We start from the raw sequence: 19809 nt of genomic DNA, 5'->3' as shown, positions 1-19809 counted from the left end.
ATAAATAAATAAAATCTTTAAAAAAAAGACAGAAAGAGAAAAAAATCCATTCCACAAGAATCTAAATGATTGAACATGGCAACCTACAATACAAACCTGAATGTATTTTATTTAAGGTTATTACATACATAAGTATATATGATGCATGTTACAGTTCTTCACTGAAAAAGGATATATATTTTGAATATTTGCATTTAACATTATAGGGAATGTGTATAAGGATTCACACACTATTGTGTGATAGTCAACATTAGTGTGAAAAGACCAAACAATTTGGTTCTAGATAAGAGGCAATTAAATGTTTACCACTTTAGTTATATTCAAAAAATTATTTTTTTGCAAGCCAAGTCACAATATGTCTATACTTTCTAGAACTTACCCATATCCAGGAAACAATAGTACAGCATATAACTTAGAATAAACCAATCTACATTATTCATCATTCACCCATAAGGTAGATGAAACATTCAAGTAAATCAGAACCAAGCAGACTCAACATAAAGATTATTGGTTGAATTATTAGAATATGAACTTTCTTATTTTCTTTTGTACTAGGTATGTGATGGTGTGAGCTCAAAGTTGCCAATAGCCAATGTACACAGATTTTGAGAACAGATTCAATCAGCAAAGAAAGCAAATGAAGACATGCATCCCACAGTTTTAAATGAAACTCAAGTCCTTGTAGCAATCCTCATCTACATCTCTGCACTTTCAGTTACATAGAACAATAACACATTTCCTTCTTTTTCTTTTGAGTAAACTTGATTAATCAGAGAGAGAAAGTCCAAGGGAGAGGCTAGATAAATAGAATGATAATACATTGGAATACCTTAACAAGGCAGTGATATGATGAGATTGGCAGCATTGTAGAGAAAAAAATGGAAGCAAGAGAAAGGGAAAATGAGGCACAGAAAGTGAAGAAAGGAGAAACAGATGAGGTGGATATTAGTTGAGAAATGATGATCTTAAGGAAAGAATGAAAGGGGTATTTGATTCTAAATTTATTAATGTTAGAACTGACAGAAACATTGTGTTATTTGATGAGATATGAGCAGAAAGGATGAGAAAGATCTAGAAGACTGACACACAAGTTTTGAGGTTGAACAAGTTGATACTGGTTGTCATTAGTTACTGAAATAAGAATACAGGAAAAAAGAAGGAGAGGTTGGGAAGTAGGGGTTGGAAGAGATCATGAACTTAGTCACATGACTGATTAATTTGAAATAACCATGAGATACCCAAATGGAAGTTTCAAGAGACAGCTGGTTTCGCAGGTCTGACTGAGCTTTGGAATGAAAATTATAGGTGTTAGAGATATAATTTTATTTGTCATCTGCAGAAAGAAATTAGGAACTTAACAGTGGATAAAGTAAATAAGGAGTAATATGAAATAAAAGAAGTAAAGAAGTATGACTGAGCACATTAATATATAACACATACACAAAAGAAGATCAGCCTGAAAACTAACTTAAAATGTGTCTTAACAACTAAGATGTAAAAAGCAACAACAATAAAACCAGAGAGAAATTTGTCCCATAAATATTAAGAGAAGAGAGAGGTTCAGAGATCAAGGAGCAGTCAGCAATATGTAATAATGCAGATGGGTGAAAGTAGGACAAGGCCTGAAATCTTTCATTGAATTTAGCAGGTAAGAGGTCAGTGGTGATATTGCTATTTGGCATTTCAGTTAAGCAGTGGGCGTGGTAGCCAGATTACCAGGGACACAAGGAACACTGCTTGCATAAATCACTTACTGGGTCCTTGAACTTGAATTCAAAATTGTGGATCTCATTCTTTACAGAATGAAGGACCTCTAGAACCCTGGCCATTTCCTTTATGAGACTTCCATGAAAGAATATCACTTTCCCTATGAGAAAGTTCCTAATAAGATAGGAGGAAATGTTGGGTGTCTCAGGAATTTGGGTTGATTTTTTCTACATAAAAAAGGCACCTCTGACATGGTGGGTGGCTTTAAAAATATTAATAACCTAAAATTGATTTGACCAAGATATTTTATAACATTTACAAGAATCTCTTTGATATGACCACTGCCCCCAAACAAAACATGCTAAGATATACTCTTTGTGTTAGTGCAGTAATTTATCCAAAAATCTTGTGTCTATTTGTTCTGTATTAAATTCCTACCCTTTGACTTGCTGCAAAACTACAGGAGAAAGAATTTCCTGAAGAGTTATGTAAAAGCTTATTTCTTCCTTCTGCTATGTCTTCAACATCCATGTTCACCATTAAACTGCACTGTAATAGAAATAAGTGGGCTTGTAAGCCAGTCTGGGTAGGTGTGTGTGTGTGCTTGTGCTTCAATCAAAAGATAAAAGCTGGAGGTCACTTAATTGTTGCAAATATAATTCAGTGACAAGCAACTAACATAAACTTAGTAAGTTGAAAAAACAAATCTTTCCAAAGTAGCAGTGAAATAATCACTGACTATAATCACAACGTATCTTCTTGATACATTGTCATCAAGAAGATATTCAATGAGCCTTTTCATTTTTAGTTCATGTTCAAATATAACTCTTTTACAATTATTCCAAAAGCCACTTTTTATTAATGTTATTTTGAAATATAAATTTATGACATTAAGAGGTAGGATGATCAAAAGTAACAAAAGTACTTAGCTGTTACCCTCGAGAAACTAAACTCAGTAGGAGGTAAAAGAAATATTAAACCACAAGTACAAAGTGGTGGCAAAAAAAAAGTGTGATTTTAGCAAGTTTGTTGATGTTTGCAAGTGGAAAACCAGTAACTTATTTAGCTGATTACATAAAATTACATAGCAAATGGCAAAAGTGGGGAGACAGTGATAATATATATCAGCCTCTTGACTGTAGAATGTATGAGAAGCTCAGCAAATCAAATTATATACCATGAGAAGCAGGGGAGGGTTGCTATATTAGCTGAGACACCTTAAACAAGGGTATTGGTTTGATTATGAGAATTCTCTCCCCAAGTGCTAGGCAATCTTCCCCTAAACCTTTAACTGCCCCAGAACTTAGCAATCAGAGTGTGTTCTGAAGACATTTTCACAGATCCCCCAGATTTGGGTCATAAAAGACAAGGCGGCCACTGTTTGAATGCATCACAGTCAAGCCCACCTGGGACAAGCCAGGCTCACACACAGAAGACTGTCAAAGTGTGTTTCAGAGCCTTGCCATTAGCCACACATAAATACTAGAAATGTTCTTTGCTTGAGCATTTCCTCATTCACACACCTTACACTAATGTTATTATCATTGGAGAAAAATTATTTGCAACTATATTAAAGTGAAGCCTTATTATCTAAAGCTCTGTTGAATTTTTGTTCTATTCTTAAACTTTGATACATGAATACAAAATAGGAATTCATATAATGTATGCTATCATGAACTCAGTATATCCCAAGTGAAAATTTCTCAATGAACCTTGTAAAGAAAATGCCTAAAATTTTTGCCGTCATTTTCTGCAAAGTATTAGCAAGCCTAGGTAACAATAGCTAATGTTCCAAAACAGAGCATTCTATCCCGTGCTTATAGCACCAGTTAGAAACTAAGGTTGTTTAACAGACTGTCAACACCTATTAGATGAAGGGACTCACGCAGAGATATTCAGATATAAAATGAACCCGGGAAGAAATTTCTGTTCTACATTATCTAGCTTGTAGAAGGTACAAGGTACCTTGTACCTTGACATATTTAAAAGTACCTTGAATAGTTATTGGCATATAATAGATGCTCAATATTTATTCTTTTCTTTATTTATCAAATTTAACAGCACATCAAAGGCAGAAGATAAAAAGCATTCAGATCAAACTCTTGCACACATTATTAGAGTGCTTTCCTCTAAATATAGCTGTGAATAGGGAACATATTTAGTAAAGAGAGCTCAGTATTTAAAAAGTCAAGAAATAAAAATATAAAAAATAAAAAAATTGTAACTGAAATTATGGACCTTTCAATTAATATTTCATCAAAGCACTTTACTTTCTCACAATCTACCTTGTATCAGCAAATAACTTGAGTGTGTTTATAAAACACATTTTCATTTATAAACCATGCATATCCTTTTTTAATGCTCCTTTATGCCATCTTTTCTTGAAATTCAGAAAAGTAGGCCCATGTTTATCTCAGCTTTCCAAAATCTTTTCCTCACTTCTCAGTTTGCTGCCTTCCTCTAACTTAATTGTTCTAACTTCACCTGCTCCCTTAGTGCATCTTCACTCTTTTTATTACAAACATTCCAAATGCCAGCCATCTCTTCTACAAATAACCCCTGTATTAAGGAAGTAAAATAAATACATAAATAAAAGTGACAAAAAGTCACCACCACTAGGAAAAGAAAGATTTTCCTCATCATAACTATTACTTCAATTGTTCTTAAGAAAGTAGGATAGATAGCAGGAAGACCTCTGTTATAGCAATTCTGCAAATCAATACCACCTTTCTCTGTAGAGCAGACAGGAGGAAACTGGCTATTTTATTGCAGTGTTTCATATTAAAACATCAAAACATCATTTCACAAAAATTAATATTCAGAGCAAATATGCATGTATTGATTAAATACTTATTGAACACTTACTAAATTCTGGGCACTGAGTTAGTTAATAGAACTACCAAAATAAACTGTGCAAAGCTCCAAATGAAATATACTTTTTTAAATTTAATTCATAGAGTATGATCATGAGGTAAAAATAATATATTCACAAGTGAAGCAATTGTAGTTTATGAAGGTGAAATTATTTGCCATATTCCATGTGGAACAAGGGGTGAACCAGGATTTGACTTGAGCTCTGACTCTGAAGCCTATACTGCTGGAATTCCACTTTGGTGTTGATGATAATGATGATAAATATCAGTCCCCATATACTGAGACATTTTTTAGTTTCAGGTCCTGTGCGAGGATGATTTGTACATGTGAATTAGTCCTTTGTTAAACTTCCACAGACAGAAACCAGGGCTGAGAGCTTAGATAACAAGCTCATCACTACTGAGAGACTAGAGCAGAAATGAAGCTTCATTCCATCTGCTCTCCTCTCACCTTCTCACACACACTCTCTGTGTCTCATCTCCCGTCTCTGGATCTCAGGCTATCGCCTCTGTCTTTCCACCCCTTGCTCTCTGTCTAGCAGTCTGTCTTTCTCAATCTCCCTTTCTGTCTCTGTCCTCAGTTGTCTTATCTCTATTCTCCTTTCCCTACCTATATATCTTCTTTTATTTTATTTTTCCAACCATGTGTCTTTCTGCCAGTCTGTCTTTTCCTGCCCATTTCTATCCATCTGACATTTTGTTTTCACTCCTTTTTTTTTCCTCCCTTTTATCTCTGTGTTTCTCAGTCTTTCTCTCTGACCTCATTCATTTTTTTGCTCACCTTTGACTCTCTCTGACTTTATTTCATCTCTTTTTAAAATATTTTATTTATCTTGAGAGAGAGGGGAAGGGAAGGAGAAAGAGTTGGTATGTGAGAGAAACATCAAATGGTTGCCTCTTGTACATGCCTGGCCTGGGACCAAATCCGTAATCTAGGCATATGCCCTTACCTGGGATAGAACTGGCAACCTTTTGCTTTTCAGAAAGATGCCCCACCAACTTAGCCACACTGGTCAGGGTTATTTCATGTCTCTTTTTGTGATTCTCTCTGTTTCTCTTACTCTTCAATGACTATCTCTGTGTCTCTAGTGTCTCTTTTTGTGTATCTCTGAGAGTATCTCTTTTACTTCTCTGTGTCTCTGTCTCACAGACAGTAACTTAAGATTTTAAAGAAATAACAACCGCTCATCCTGTCTTAATGAACCTTCTCTGGATTCCAGTGGTGTGCTGTAAGGTTGAAGAAATCAGTCCCCTAAATGATCAAGCAAAAAGGAAAGTCAGTGTCCTTGGATAAACAATTTGCATTTCCATAAGGATTCAGTGATGCAGAATCAGAAAAGGCTCATTCTGACACCTCCATGAAAACCACAGGGAGAGCATTCATTAACTGAGCTCCTGTTTGAATGATGCACTTCATCGCACACAGCACTGTCTTCCCATTCAGGAAACAGTGCTTAATTCTGTCTGAAACCCACTCTTTCACTAGGCATTTGAATGAATGACTTTTGAAAGTAATGGGAACTACACATCTGCCGTGGCCTGAGAATGTTTACATGCTAAAGGCCATAAAGAAGTTACACCTCCTGTCAATTTCTTATCCATCAAACAACACAGTAAACAAGCTTTGAATTTTTCCATTTACCAGGTGGAAGGAAAGAAGTGCTTTATATCCTTTAGCTTCTTGAAGTAATGACTGCTTTTGCTTTTTACATTTATTGCTTCGATAGCCATGATCTGATATTAAGGTTGAGTGCAACCTTTAAACAACTTGTAAGATAAAAGGAAATCTGTCTATTGCAGTGCTCAGGTAGAAACTTTTACTGGTTAGATTGGAAATCATTTCATTGCTATTATTGTTTGTTGTAGAAATGCAAACAACAATAAAAAATCTTGAGAAGTAGTTGCTAGAATATTAGAGTGATTAATTGTATATTAGATTATTTGACAATGTAAATGTTTCTTAATAATTTTCTTGGCTGTTCCTTACAAAAACTCTGATAGGTTGAGTTTTACAAATGTGAGCACTGACTCAAAAATGCTTAGGGAATGTGCAAGGAAAATGATTGTTGTCAATGAATAAATTGTGTGTGTGTGTATCTTATTCACTGGTGACTTATTTGCAGTCTAAGAACAAGTGATATTCATATTCACTATATGTAAAGCTGGCACATTGGTTTGTACATTACAGGTGGTGACTGGTTTACACATTACAGGTAGTGATTCTACTTCAAGGTCACACTACTCATATTCACATTCAAAATTACCTTCTTACCTAGCACATCATTCTTATGTGCAAGAAAGTAACGGTTGCATTTGGAATTTCTACATATATTCTCTGATCCTATCTCTATTTCTGTCTAAGTGGCTTCAGTATTCAAGTTAAATGAAAGTTAAACATTAGTTCAGTTTCTGAGTGTTTGAACCATTGAAATTTATACAGAGACTATCAAGAGAACATAACCATGCCATAAATTTCACAGAGTAGTTATTTTTCACTCAAAATTAACTATGAGCACTAATGAATTCTTGTAGTTCCTTCCATTATCTCCTCACGTAACTCAGTGAAGCACACAACTAACAGACGAAGCCCCATGTGTCACCATCACTTTTGAATCTATGGTCTACTATATTATAGGGTAATAAATAAGAAATCCATCACAAAACAAATATATCTATATCCAAATGAAGTTTTAGTTGGGGGAAACAAAAACCATTTTGGAAAGCCATCCCTGTCAAGTAAAACTATCTTTTAAATACTATAATTGTATAGCCTTCCACATACATGTGAGAGACATAGGAGGACAACAGAATTCAAAAATACCAGTGGTGCCAATAGTAAGAACAATTCTTTAAAAAAGCAGGAAAGAGAAAAATAAAACTGTTACTAAAACCTACTCTAAACATAGAGTTCCAAGCAAAATTAAACTTTTAGATGATAAACATGCCCAGCCGATTTAGAAGCAATCTCTTGGTTGAGATGATTACTTCTGCCAACCTGAATTTATTCCTAGGTTGGAATCCTTAGTAAAAGTTAAAACCATATATTTATACCCACTGCTAAGGCTACATTATGGTGTAAATTTATACAGGGGCTTCTGTGATAGGATGGAGTTAAGATAATAGCTGTTTATGTGAGTTTAGTAAATAAGAACAAAAGCTCTTATTGTCTAAAATTATACCTGCACATTTATAAGTAGGGGTAATATGCTCATCTGCCCTTAAAAGATTCAAATTTAGGGGATTGCTTTATTATTTTAGTTTTACTTTTTACTTTTACTGTAAAGACTTATTATTTATTCATGAGGTAAAAGCCCACATGTTCAAGTGATATAGAAAGGTATAATGAATTGTTCAACATATAGTTGCATCACACACATTTTGTGATTAAAGAAAAATAGTTATTTGTTTTAACAAGAAAATAATAATTAGTTTTTGCATTTAACTTCAAACTAAGGCTGTTTACTAAATACTGGAGAATTTTTACAAATGGCTTCAGTTTACATGTTCCTCTGCCTATAAAGTTGGATGATGAGAATACAAAGTGCATACTATGCAAAATTTAACTGTGGAAAGACTAAGAAAATTTGTAATGGACATTTAACTTGAACCCTGGCTTATTTCTTCTTAAAATTACAAATATTACCATTTTTGAACTAATTTTATAGTTCAGACATTAATCAGATAAGCTCATTGAATAATATCATTAATGGATATATTATTCCAAAAATCATAAAAAATGAAAGTTTTTATTTAAAACTCTTTATAAAGAATACTAAACATTTTACCCCATAATATTCTAAACAAGTAATTAACAGTAAGATAGCACATACCCTGATCAATTCAGGTCCTTTAATGGCTAATGTTCAGGGGTCATTTGTGGCAAAGTGAGGGAATTCACACCCCCTGCTCAGTGCATTATTGCAACAGCTGAGAGGTGAGGGTGTCCTCACTCAGTGCAACCAGGTACACATTAAATTGCCCTTTTATTTCATAGGAGAACAAGTCCACAGTCAAAGGGGTCAGGTTGCTGAAATTTGAAGACTCACATGTACAGATAAATGCACTGACTTACACTTAGCCACAATTAAAGAAAACTAAAGAAAGTTATAGAAGAGCCAATTGGTAGTACAAAAATAAGTTCACATGAGCATATATAAAAAAAATCAAACTTGCTATGAAAACTACAAGAAGTATTCTATGCTTCAAACATTCTTCTTTTATAAATTACTTGCTTCTCCCATGTTAAGCAACACAATAACTCTACCCCTTAAGTATTTGGTTACTACACTTGACAATTAGCTCTATTTGTGAAAACCAATGAGTAAGGACTTGGAGTTAACCTTACATGAGGCCGTCACATTATACTCTAGTTAACAATGGCTGTCTGCATACATGCTACAACTGCGTCAAACCGATGACCACCTGTGCACACGACAGACATGCTTTAGAGAGCCAGCAGGCCGGGCCTGACTCTTGTTTCTCAGGGCCCTCCTTTTCTATAGCTACCAAAGTATGTTTCTTTCTTTTTTTTTATTGTTGTTTAGTTACAGTTGTCTCCATTTTTCCCTGGTTACTCTCCCCTGCTTTACCCGCCCTCCACCTCCCACATTCAATCAAATTATGTTTTTAAAGTAAAGGCCATACCACAATGTGGGAAAGGTGTTAGTACTATATATTATTAACTTTGTATTATAAGGATAAAGTCCATCTGGATTCAAATTCTAAATGCTCCAAGTCATTTTCATAAAGTAGATATCCTAAAACATCTGCAGTGAAAATATCAGGATACTCTATATTATAACAAAACACAAAAAATAATGCTGCTATTTGTGATGCAGAGTTAGCCACCTAAACTTACCCCTTAACTACAATGTCCAGCAACTACCACACACAAAACATCATACACATATATTTGCACATGAAAAAACAAATGTAACATACTGATACTTTGGCCCTTTTTCTTTTTCTATATTTTGTCAGAGAGAGAGAGAAGCAAAGAACATGGTTGAGGAGTGACATTTTTTAAAAATGACTAACCACACAGAGTTATCATTTTACACATGTGTCTAAATATTGCTTTGACATCTCAACAAAATTATGATGCCACACAGTAATTAGGAAAAACGAGAGGTCAAGGACTTGTGTTCATTCTCCCAGAAGATAATTACTTGTACATCATTACTACTCTGTTTTTGGAAGAAGCGTGACAGAGACCCATTGCTCTGGAACAAGCTTGTAACTTTCTCTGTACTTCCCTGCTGCCTTAAATTTGACAGATAAAGAAAAGGAGGTGGGAGGAGAAAGAACTTACCAGTTTAAAGTTTCATCTTTAGCCCATGTAAGATTATGCAGCAAGTTTTCTTGCCAAGGTTGCCTCCTGAACATCCCTTTCAAAACAACCAGGGTTCATAATCTAGGTCCAAACGATTCGTTCACACGTTACACTTCTTGAGTCTGTGAGGCATTAATATCCAGTCTTGTATCATCAAGAAGATATTATAGAGGAAAAAAAAAAACACCTCAACATATTAACCCAGAAGGCATACTCTCTTTCTCCCCGTTCTGAGATATGTGCCAACTGCCTTAGTTACCAGAAGCAACTAACTCTAAGCCGCTAGCAGGAATCCGTCTGCCCTCTATCTGTCGCTATTAGCTCAGCATGTTGATTCACTGGCACTGAAGCAACAGCAATTAGCTGTCCTGCTTCTCACAGCACATACAGGAGAGAGCTGAATGTGCTAACCACACAGGGATTACTGAGCTCTTTGCACCAATTAGTACCAGGTGCTACAGCTCAAAAGACAAATTGATGCCCTACTGATCATTGGCATTGGACTGCTTTATTGGTACTTTGTCCTCACAGCCAGTCTGGTGATTCTCTGCTTTTTTTTTTCTGTGGTTGTTTTTACTGCTTTACTTCATCAGTACTAAGAAGTTTAGCAGCTTACTTCAATGACACTATTATTGACAAGTGCAAATAATCTCTTAAGCTCCTTTAATCATATTCTTATTCTCTCTCTCCCTCTCTCTCTCTTCTTCCCTTTCCCTCCCTCCCTCTCTTCCTCCCTTCCTTTCTCCCTCCCAATCCACACTCATTATTAAGCCCTACCTATCTCCACATCTTTTGAGTGTAAGGAAACCTCATACATTCTTATTGGAGGTTAAAAATAGACTGTTTAGGTTTGTATAGGCATGTGTGACTCAGGGCATTATAGAGAAACATGCTTTTAAATTGTTTAGCACATTCCTTAAATATTGTGATATATAAGATCCTCACAATAAAGTTCTGAAAAATAGACATGAAAATTGGTGGGAAAAAGCATTCCGTTGTCTTAATCAGGTACACATTTTTTAAGGAATCTCCCATGCCTAGGATTCGCATCCATATCACATTTTGCCCACACATTCATCCAAGCCTCTGAGAAAAAAGAATCTAAAAAAATTTTTTTTTCAAAAATATTACAGTAGTGCTTGTGACAGAGCAAATATCCCAAGGTTGGTTAGAAATGACAAGGTGCAGAATCCCATAGCACATGTTTTCTTCATGGACAAAGTGGAATATTTATCATGTTGATATACTCATCCCATTCAAGAAAAAAATAGCACAGAATGCTTCTAGAACATTGCTATATTTATATACATACATTCTCAGAGAGTAACATCTCTCTTATTGCATGATTAATTTATCTTGCAAATTCAGTTTTCCAGAGGAAAGGGGAAAATTAGAATGAATGTGGAAATAATCTAAGGTCAGCCAAATGTGTCATAAATGTCAAGTAGTAAAATGTGTATGAGTTAATCACAAGATAAAGCATAGGTGAAACCCAGAGCTCTTAAGCATATCTTGGTTGCTTTTATTTTATTTATGACCTGAAGAAACTGAAAAATTTGCTTCCTTCAAAACATAGAAGATGGGGGGCCAGTGGTGAGGATTTGTAAGAGGCAGACACATTTTACAATTATATGAATTGAGGTTTTAAAGGCTTAAAAATAGATGCTTTAATAAAGAAGGCTTTATCAATAAATGTTTAAACAAAGTTGTGTATATTTTATTTCGGGAGACTTTTATCAATTCACTGAAACATCACATATGTGTAATAAACCAAACATTGACATCATTGGTTAAATAAAGCAGCTGGTATCATAAAGACGTTCCAGTAATAAGAAGAATTAAATGTATTTTCCATTAATGACAAAGTCAATCTCATTCCTGGTAATGTTTAATTATAACTTTGATAACACATTAGAAAGGCAGCTAGAATACAGAAAAATTAATATCTTCATCACCTCCTATGAAAAATTAGATATTTTCATTTGAACTCTTGTGGATGACAATAGCTGATTTTTTGTATCAATATATTTAGATTTGTGGAAAACTGCATTTAATAAGAAAAAAATGTACCATAGACTATAGCATAAATGTATGTAAATTTTAGAGAGACAATTTAAAAACACAATAAGCAAAAGGAAAATGTAACTGAAAAATCCAGTACCCTGAGATAACTTTTGTTAAAAAATATTGTGTATGATTCTCTAGATGTTTCTAAACCTCTCTATCTCTCCGTATCTTTTTCTTTCTCTCTCTCACACATACATTTAAAACCAATTTAAATCTTGCTGTAAACATCACATTTTTTAACCTCCTTTTATCTTTAAAAAATATCATGGACATTCCTTTTGACAATAAATATTCAAATAATAATTATTAATGCTGTTTCATTATTTATGCATACATATAATTTATGTAACAAAATACTTATGTTTTGACTTTTTGGTAATTTATAACTTTAATATGTTTGTAGAAATAGATTTTATTTTCTTCTGATTGTTATTTGCATAACTTTTAGGAATGGAAATTGCTGGTCTAAGGGAGCTGGCCATTCATTATTATCATGGGAACTTTTATAGATGACACATGATTTTTTATTGTATCTTAGCATCCCTAATGATTTCAGTTTCATAAATAAAGGACCCTGTTTAATTTACTTTTGTGTGCTTTACTGCTTGTAGCCAAGAGTCTCACATATAAAGTAAATGTTTAATGAATTGAATTATTTTATTGACAAAGTACATACCTAACATGCCAATACCTTGATTGCCTAATGCATCCCTGAGATAAATTATTTTAAACACTATAAAATATTCCTTCCAGTCCTGGCTGGTGTGGCTTATTAGACTGAGTGCTGGCCTGTGAACCAAAGGGTTATCGGTTCAATTCCAACTCAGGACACATGCCTGGGTTGTACGCCAGGTCCTATGTAGGGGGCGTGCAAGAGTCAACCACACATTGATGTTTCTCTCCCTGTCTTCCTCCCTTCCCCTCTCTCAAAAAATAAAATGTTCATTCCATAGTAAAGAATAAAATTTCCCTTTTCCTTAGAAAGTTAAAAGGCACACATGGCAAACAGAATGCATAGGAGGCAGATTTTAAAAGGTCAGAAATGACGGTCAGGATGAGAACACCAAACAGAGCACTTAAATTAGAGACCAAGACAGTCTGAAAATTAATACTGAGAGATAGTTATGGGAACAAGAATCATTACAGATTAGGTACTTGTTACTCTTAGGAGAACTCACAAAGAAGGGATTAACCAAAGAACATTTATGCACAACCCACAGACACAGACAACAAAAAGGGGATCAACTTAGGGAGGGAATAAGTGGTGCTGGATGGAGGTTGGGAAGGGGAGAAAAGGTGGGAATAACTGTAATAGCCTAAACAATATAAATAATTTTAAAAAAGAATAAAGAAAATACATCTGCTTCAGATAAATATGACCTCATAATTTGTGATTTAGGATGAATTTTAGGATTGGAATACAACAATGGAAATATGCAACTTATTCAAAAGGAGATGATTCCAGCAAAGTGAATGAGTGGTACCATGCTGTGTCAAGAACAAGCATCAGGAAGTTCTGAAACTGAAGAGTTAGGAGTTGAACTTGGCTCTGGTTTCTATCTCTGCCCCTTGTAGCTAGTAGCCTGGCAAGTAACCTGACATGTCTCAGTCCATCTCCTTATCTACAGTGAGCAAAAGATCATAGATAATTGAAAAAGCTGTTTAATTATGTTATTGAGGAGTTTGCTATTCTCTAAACTCATTATGCTTCCTCATGCTTCTATGAATATATCTGTAATTTGGGCAATGCATCAGCATCATATGCAAATGTGTTGGACTGGCATGCAAGTGTCTGGGATCTAATAGTTTTATGACCTTGAACTAATTCCTTAATCTCTCTGAGACTCTGATTTCTAATTGGGATATTAGAATAGTAATTGATACCTACCCCACAGGCTTATTAAGATATTTAAATATGGTATATTATATAGTATATCTTGCAAATACTCATAATAGTAAATGAAATATGGTATCTATTTGGTAATTTTAAGTATTAGTATTAACATTTTAACACAAAGTTTGATATAATTTGGTTATAGGTACAAACATGAGAGAGCAGCATATGGGGCAAGTCCCAGATAAAGCAAATCTTGGTAATTCAATGTTTTAAAGTTTAATTTTTATCATGTAGGCAGAAGAAAGTTACCATACAATTTCAGGCAAGGGTGGCTTGTGATAAGTCATGCTACGTGTGCTAAGTTTTTATTTGCATAAGGGTCACAGGGGGGTGGCTAAAATGCAGATTCCTGTGAAGAGTCAGAGTCCAAGGATCTGGAGTGGGCCCAGGAATATGAAACTAAAGCTGTGTCTGTATCCATTCACTGCACGTGGCAGTGGAGATCCCTGGTCACAGGTCTAGCTCATGAGGTTCGCAGTGATACCACGCAATACCATGGTTAAGCACTTTTTGTTTTGGAGTCGACTGGAATTGGAAACTGTATTCTGAAATTTACCAGCCAGCTGACCTTCACCAAGCTGCTTCATTTTTAAGCTTTGATTTTCTCATATGTAAAACAGGATATAATTAGTAATTTAAGATTATACAGAATGTGATATGAGGCATTGCTTTACAGGATGTCTGGCATATAGTATGTTCATATAAAGCATATAGGAAGTGCTGAATAAATGTTACTTACATAGTGATGACCATCTTTCTTGGAACTGAGAAAGAGAAGAGAAGAAAGGGCCTTAAAAGTTAGAAGTTTGGGTTCAGACACTGGTTTGAGACCCTTAACTTCCTAAGCTTCCATTTCTGCTACCTTTAGCCAAGGTCAGGGTAAACATCTGGGAGGAGTCACTGGGGCTAAAATCCAAAGTGCTCACCTTGTGAGTCCTTATGTTCTGGCTTGGGACGGTGTCTATCCAGAGGAAGAGGTAGTTTTTCTCCCAATAAAGGTGATGCTGTGCCACCCATTGTCCACATCTACCCAAGATATCTTTTTTTAATCGCACAGAGAAGTAAAAGCTAGATACCGTGCCTGCAACAGAGCGGTCTGTTTTATGAGCTCGGACATGTAAGCTGCACAGCACAAAGTGTAATGAGGAGGACATGTTCTTCAAAGCACAGCAGTCAATCACACATATGTGAAATTAGGTTGAATTTAAACAATAAACATTGAAGATTAGGATTTCACCTACTTTAGAAAATGAAAAGGATGTCATATATACATTTAAAAAATAAATCATTAAAGTCAGTCATAAGTTGAAAAGTAGATATTTAAATTATATTACATAATTTTAAGTATGGTTATACAACTTTTAAAGTGCTAATCATAAAATCTATAAAAATGTGACAAAATAAGATAAATTGTCAAATTTTTAAAGTTAAAGAAAAGTAGTATTCACCCTTGCTTAGAACTGCATTTCAGTGTGTACACACCCATGTCCATGTGCACTGGCAATAACATGCTAAATATAAATTTGACTATTATCACTGCAGGGAGAGTGTGGTAAATACCCACCCCCACCAATGTCTTTGTGAGTGAACTTCTTTTTATATTCCTTTTTAGCACATCTTATTCCCATTCTCCATTTCCTTCCACAGATAAATATTTGCATATGTTTAATTCATGTATTTTCTTTGCGTTTGTAAAAAAATACATATTTTGTGTTATTGTAAAATTTCATAAAACTAGTTGTATTTGCACCCTGTGAAAATTTTTCATAAACATGAGTTTTACAGAGCAATGAAATAGAAACACATAATGCTCTAGTTGGATGCCAAAAATCAGTTGCATCCTACATACAGATGTGAAATTGCCATAGACTTTTGCATCCATGCCAGTTCATCTGTGCACTGGAAATTAATGAACAATAAAAAGCAAAGAGCTGGTCAAAGACAGACATTTTATTTTCTGTGTGTAATTTTTTGAAATTCTGAGCTGTTTTAACAATAGGTATATTATACCTACAAATAGCAGGTTTATGTTATATTATAGTGCAAAGCTACTTCTCTGATTATAAAGTGACTTGAACTGCTTATTACACTATTCACCAGCTCTGGCAAATTAATATATTAACTTATATTAACTATATAGAATAATTCTTATAGCCTTAGACTCTAGTCTGATGTTAGGGAACATTTCAGAGTATCTGACTAAAATTAAACAAACCAATACTAAGTAATATATTATCTCAAATGTATCTCTTGAGAAAGTAAGACATGATAAAATGTTGCCTGTCCTTCTAGAATGAGGACTGAGCCACTGATTCAATGGGAACTGCAAAGTAAAGAGAAGTAGAGAAGCCGTTTTTAAAAACCCACATTAAAGCTTTAACAAACAAAATCTTCTGCAGTATTATTAAAATAGCCCTGCTCATTACAAGCGGGGTCTCACTAAGTTGCCTGGGATCAAGCTTTTCTAGGGTTATTATTGTCAGGGTCATTTAGAGTTGAGATTCAAAGCTGTTGGGTGGAACCCCATAGCAAATCCTCAACCAGGTACCTGGGGCTGAGGAGCCATCTGTATTCACACCAATAAGCCTGCTGCAATTTCATGTTGTACAACCTTGGTTTTAATTTGAACATGCTTTTATTGTCAGGATTCAAGGTAGCTAGAGTTAACATTTTTTTATTATCAATATCTTCCTTTTTCTTAAACCAAGCACTTGCCTATTTTACAGTGAGAGCTCAAGAGGTAAGGACCAGTATAATCTCCATTTAATACTTAGCTGTGCTGAGATTTCCAACAGGCAGACTATTATTTTAAAAGAGCAATTTGGGGATATAATACAGTAGTTCTATGACAATGTTGAAAGGAATAACTAATTTCATAAACATATAGTTGCACATGAGCCTATACAATGTGACTAAGTAAAATATGTGAAGAAGATGACTGTTTACACCGTTTTTTAAAACTTAATTTTTAAAGAGTATTGGACTTAGAACGAGACATTTATCTCCATGTGCATCTGATGGACTTGAAAATATGGAAATTATTTTTGAGCTTGGATGAAATTAGACATTTTAAGGCCAAATTATTTGACTATTTCATACAGGAAAATAGAGCAAAATGTAGCTAATAATTGCTATAAAATATTTTCTAAATGTTATGCTTATCTTTTAACTACTTTATATTTGTATTAGGGATACATTATATTTTCAAAGAGAGAACTGAGATAGTACAAATGTTTAATTGCCTTAAATGGAAAAACTACATTACTTTTATGCTACCTCTTCTCAGTTCCAATTCTCATATTCTGGGTGTATTAGTACCCAGAATGCTGTATAACAAATTGCCACAAAATTAGCCATGTGAAACAACGCATACTTATTATCTCATACTTTGTATGGTTCACAGGTCCAGGACAAGGTTCTACAAAGCTGCAATCAAGGTGTTGGCCAGACTGAGTTACCTTCTGGAAGCTCAGCTGGGAAAGAATCTGTTTATACACTCATTCAGGTTCTTTGGAAAACTTGCTTGGTTATGATGAGATAACTGAAGGCTCTGGCTTGACTTCTTACTGACTTTCAAGTGGTGGTTGCCTTCAGCTGCTAGAGGTGGTCACTGTTCCCTCTGCCACATGACCCTCTTCTTAGGCAGTTTACCGCATGCCTGTTTGCTTCTTCAAAGGCATTGGGAGAAGCTCTCTATGTGTACTAGCAAGTTGAAACTCTGCTAGTACACATAGACTTCCTTGTATCATCTCTCTCGTGATGTAGCCTTATATCATCACAAGATTAATATTCCATAAACTTTGTTACATACTATTGGTTATAAGTAAGTTACAGTTTCCTCCCACACTCAAGGGGAGAGGACTGCATAGGACATAGCACCCGGTGGTGGAGATCATGGAGCCACCTAGAATTCGGCCTACCACTCTATCTTTTCTCTTAGTGTCTTTACTATATTCAGCTAGACTCCAAATTTTATTTACCAATGCAGAAATAATATGATAAAATAGTTAAATATTCTGAACAATCAAAGCTTACTTTCAATATTTTTAAAACCATAGAGGGCTTTTTAATATGTAAAATTATACATTATTTTATCAGAGAAAAATTGTGAGTCCCAATAAATATGAGCACATTGACACTTAACTAGTTGAAATATTTAAAACCAGAGTAGTTTAGGAAAATATTCCCCAACATAAAAAACTTAAAAGAATCTCAATATAACCATAAGCTATGTGCACAGCAGTACTTCAGGATCATATACTGAAGGCTAGGACTGGGGAACTTTCTTTAATAGTAAGTAGAATAAAACTTAAATCAGCATTGTTTTGTCTTCCTTTAATAGTAAATCTGTGAAAAGATTACCAAGAAGTCTTCTTAGATTTCTTCAGCCTAAGTCTATTATTAAACACAGGTTTTACATATATATGTATATATAAATGCACACATAAACATACATAAATATAAATGGGTAATGAAATTATTTTGGTCATTTAAAGCTTTCATCATTAGACTTTAGGGGATAGGGAAAAATAGTTTTATGAATCACCTTCATCACTCTGCTATCTTGAGACTTATAAAAAGTCCTCAGCATAATATTTTGCTACATTTAATATGGTCTCAGTTATTTATAACAGTAAAATAATAAATTTAAATGTTATGCACATTTTATAGTCCTTCAGGAGCCCCAGTCTCAGCAAATATTTGTTGGTACTTTCTATACTAAACTTTACATTATATGCATTTGTATAACTATTATTTTTAGATGGAGACTAATCACTACATTTACAATAACAGACAAATAGTTACTTCACTTTTTCATTTATACTGGTGTCTTTTTGACTCAATAATTTCTAGTGTTTTAATCTGTTTCAAAGAGCAAAATTTGGGAAGACAAACTTTTCCCCCAAGTTTGTAAACAAATGTATCCTATCTTTCTGTCTTTTTCTGCCTCTTGCCTCTTCCCCAGAAGTAGTCATAGACAAACGTGTTGATGGAAAACCACCATTCATGCAAAGTGGAGAGCACAGGGCCTCCGACTCCTCCTTCCAAAACCCCACAGACTGAAGAAAGCAGAGTCCAAGTTACTTCTGACCCAGTGAGCCTCTTACTGCGGCAGAGCAGATTGAAATGAGCTAATGAGCCAAGCAGTCCCATCTTTTAGCTCTGACTGCCACCTTTAGAGCCACCACTAGCACCTGGAACTTAAAGGATTATGGCCAGTGGATTTATTTCTTGGCAATTATTCAGATCTCCCTTCTTTCAAACCCATGTCCTTTTGGAGTGAAGGAATTTATAACTATTCTGTAGCTTCATTTAAAAGCTTCACTTTAAAGAGCTTAACAATTTTCATAGTAACTGATTACCATGTCACATATTTTGGAACAAGGTCAAGTTCCATTCCATACTCAAAATGATATGACAAAATAATTCTGTTGTTAATGGAAACATATAGAAATATAGAAGCAGGGATACCTTCCAAGGCACATCTACCTTTCATTACATTCATATTCATTTTATGTTGATTGAGCTCTAACAAGAAATTGATTGAAAAACAATAAAAATGGATTAAAATTAGACCGATAGCCTGAGAAACAATATTTTTATTCCTAATCTAGATGATAAAAACTGATATAAGTATGGCCATAGTAGGAGAGTATAGATTACACTGGAGAATATTATTCACACATTGTTAAGGTGTGAATAATGTTAAAATCAACATTATTTAACCACAGAGTCTCTTGTTTTAGCATGTTTGGCAAGCTGTTAGAGCCTAGAATTGTCAGAGGTTGCTAAAATATTAATCAAGCTCTTATTATATTCTTTGTTGGTAACATCTTCCTAGATTTGGCTCTAATTAAATTTATAGGTGAAAATAAAGAAGATATAAAAATCCAGTCATTAACATCACTGATTCCCTCTGTAATTCTCACAGA

General features: G+C 34.5%; 1 protein-coding gene across 1 annotated transcript in view; it reads right to left on the bottom strand.

The window, feature by feature from the left end:
• PCDH15 (protocadherin related 15) overlaps window positions 1–10127 on the bottom strand; it is a 782416-nt gene extending 772289 nt beyond the window's left edge. Inside the window, exon 1 of the mRNA XM_045842279.1 lies at window positions 9892–10127. The gene's annotated coding sequence lies outside the window, so the exon portion shown is untranslated. The remainder of the gene's footprint in view (window positions 1–9891) is intronic.
• Between the last annotated feature and the right edge of the window lie 9682 nt (window positions 10128–19809).

Source organism: Phyllostomus hastatus, unplaced genomic scaffold (genome assembly GCF_019186645.2).
Source record: "Phyllostomus hastatus isolate PE091 unplaced genomic scaffold, TTU_PhHast_1.1 phas_contig_38, whole genome shotgun sequence".
NCBI lineage: Eukaryota > Metazoa > Chordata > Mammalia > Chiroptera > Phyllostomidae > Phyllostomus > Phyllostomus hastatus.
This window is presented reverse-complemented; position numbering and strand designations above follow the sequence as displayed.